Raw genomic sequence first — 3553 nt, forward strand, 5'->3', positions numbered from 1 at the left:
CGTGACTCAGGGCCGCCCCCCGCGGGCACACGCGCAGGCTGCACTCCCGAGGCGGCCGGGCGCACGCGGGCTGGCACGCACCCCGGGGCACGCAGGGACACACCTGCGGGGGCACAGGCACACGCGGGCTGCCACGCCCAGAGAGAGGCGCACACATGCGTGTGGGCTGGCACACCCATTGTCACAGAGTCGCACGCAGGCTGGCACACGGGAACTGCAGGTTGGCACACTCGTGTCACACAAGCACACATAGGCTAGCACACCCACTGTCACAGAGGTGTACACAGGCTGGCACACCCACCCATCATCACACAGGCACATGCAGGCTGGCACACTCATGTCACACAAGCACACACAGGCTAGCACACCCCCTGTCACAGAGGTGTACACAGGCTGGCACACCCACCCATCATCACACAGGCACATGCAGGCTGCACACTTGCTATCACAGACGTACATGCTAGCACCCAAGAAATCCCAAGCAATCAGGTGGTTCTGGAAACCCGAACATCACACACTCACACCGTCCGTCCGAGATGCAGTCACACTGTCGAACAGGGTTTGGAGCAAACCCAGGCTAACACACAGCACTGCACACTGTCTGTAGAAATCAGTCACACTGTTTGATGCCTGGAAGCACAGACACACACAGTTGCACACCCTGATACACAAGCAGAGACCCACATTTCTGACACACAACTGCACCCATCCAGGCACAGGGAGTCTAGCGTGCACACTGCCTAACCCAGACCTCTGCAGCCTCACACTCATCACACAGGCAGAGAGAAACACCTGTGACACGGGCAAGTGCACACGTTTTGACACACAACAACATGCAGTCTCACAATCATTCTGGCACATGCACACACAATTCTGTCCCCTCCCAGGTTACTGTATCTGGGTGGGAAGAATCAGGTGAGACCCCAGCAGGTCACACAAACAGGTCCTTGGGACACTGCCAGAGGGAGGGCACATGCTGACTGCTCCCAGCTGCCTCCTCCCAGCACACTGAAGGTACAACTACACCCACATACAGGCACTGCTTCCAGGCACACACCTGCATGCATACAGCATGTACAACATGCCCCACACCTGTACATACAGGTGTTACCCCCAAACACACAGCCTTTTTGCAGCACACAGCTTTCCACCCCCAGTGCATTTACAGCACAGGTGCACACACTTCCAGGCATTACCCATCCAAGGTGCACCATCTCCCCTTGCAACATCCCCCCCATGCTTCCAGGCCCTGCCGCTGAACCCCAGAGCAGCTCCAGTGCTTCCTCCACTCAGTGAGCCCTGCAGGGGTTGTGGGCAGGGAGGTGAGCTCAGGGCCCAGGGCTCTGCTGGCTATTGCCTGTTGGCTCAGGGGCAGGTGGGGCAGTGCGAAGCTCCATTTCTCTCCTCCTGCTCAGTGGAGGGGTCCTGGGCAGGTGGCAGTGCAGAGGGGGTGAATCTCTTCTCCCCCTGGGCTGGGTCAGCTCCACAGCAAGGCTGTCCTGGAGAAGGTCTCCGAGTTCCTGGCCTGGGAAACTACTCATGCCTGGGTGGTGGAGATGGGGACGGCCTTAGGCTGGCACCGTCCTTTTTCACAGGGGCTTCACACACTTGCTGTGCAGGTATACTCACCCCCAAATATGCACACTTCCACTCTGACATACACATGCTGGCACACTTCCACCCTGACCCAGACTGTCTCAAATTCACTCACAGGCATAGTTACACCTTGACACACACATGCACACTCATACACGTGCATGCTCTCACACATTGGCACACACATGTGCTCACACTCACATCCTGGCACACTTCCACCCTAACACACACACATACACATGCTCAAACACACATGCTCACACTCACTCACTGGTGCACTTAAGCCCTGACACACATGCATTCATTTACTAGGCTCATGTGCTTGCACATGTACACCCTAATACACACACACACACACACTTGCTGGCCCCCCTCTCCCTGGCTTATTACTCCCGCAGATGCCCAGGCACACTTGCAGTGCTGCATACCCCTTTACTTCTACCAATGACCGGACATGTACACTAAACCAGGTCCCTTGTTGCTGCGCAACAGGTGAGGGGTGAAACATTCTGTTGTGCGCAAGTTATTGTGTTGCTCTGGCCAGAGCAGCTGTAACAAGTGAGCAGGGAGCATCCTGGCCCAAGTGGGTGCCCACGGGTAAGGACAGGAAGGGGCATGTGTTGGGGGGCACATGGCAGCAGAAGCTAGCAGGGGAGGAGTATGCCAGGAAAGGTTGTACAAGAAGGTGGTGGCTCTGTGCACGTGTGTAAGCTCACAGCTGGGGCCTGGTGTCCCTGCCCTGGAGGATGTGCTGCCAGGTGGGGACAGAGGCTGGTGGATGCGGTGGCAGGACGGCTCTTGTAGGAAGCTAGGTGAGCGCCACCTGGCGGAGCTCAGGGGCATGGAAAGCCAATCTAAGGGCACCGTGAGCAGAGTCGTGGGTGCAGCCTCCTGGGACATGGCCCTCTGGGCTCCGGAGGGGCAGGGAGTCCTTCCTGTTTCCATCACAGATCATTGCTGGTACCTGAGCAAGCCCCATGAGTCAGCAAGGACTCAGCTACTGCTGCTCCCAGTGAAAGGCCCTGCCCCCGGAGTCACATCCATCTGGGCCTACAGGCTGGATGGGTGCTGTGGGCCTGGTCCACGGGCCCGGCTGGGATGGGTGCTGTGGGCCTGGTCCACGGGCCCAGCTGGGGTGGGTGGCCAGGTGTCCTGGACTGGCTGCACCAGGACCACACTGTATACGGTGCCTGTTCCAGCACATCTGCTTACGCTGGACCCAGCGTGGGTCCCGGAGTGGCCAGACCATGTGCCAGATGCTGTGGAGTGGGCAGCACATGCAGTGCATTCTTAGGCTCACTGCTTTGGGACCATGTGGCACCTGCTGTAGGCCAGATTCGGTATGTCATGGAGTAGCATGTGTCCTGCTCTGGCTGCTCCAGGACATGCATGGGACTGGGCACTGGCTGCAATACGATCCTGAAGCAGCTGGGGTGGGCGTTGTATGAAGCCCATGGGGCCATCCGGTGTACCCCATGTGCTGCCTGTAGCTCATGGGCAGCACGGGGGTGGGATGATAGAGCTCCCTGGACTGGATCCAGCCTGCAGTCCATATCTTTGACACCCTTGTTTTACATAATTAGGGAAAGCTCCAACAAAGTGAAGGGCCTGCAGGAGTCCACAGGGCACCCTGGCCACCAGGCAGGACATCCTTGTCCTGTGCCACCAGCAGAGGGGAGGAGAGGGGAGGGGGTCTCCCAGCCCCCTGCAGGGCCTGGCTAGGCCCCAGCTATGCTTTCAGGGCTCGTTCACTCCCAATATCTTGCTCAAGAGGTGCTTGCTGCAACCCAAAGTATGGCCTCCGGCCTTTCCCTGCAGTGCAATCACCCCTGAGCCACACTGGGGTGGGGTGGGGTGCTCCCCACTGCAGCCGTGGGCCCCCTCACCTGACCCCGAGGTGCAGAGCTGCACAAAGGCAGGGGCGAACCAGGTGGTTGCCTGGGGCCCAGACAGAAAA

Source organism: Alligator sinensis, unplaced genomic scaffold, assembly GCF_000455745.1.
Source record: "Alligator sinensis unplaced genomic scaffold, ASM45574v1 scaffold301_2, whole genome shotgun sequence".
NCBI lineage: Eukaryota > Metazoa > Chordata > Crocodylia > Alligatoridae > Alligator > Alligator sinensis.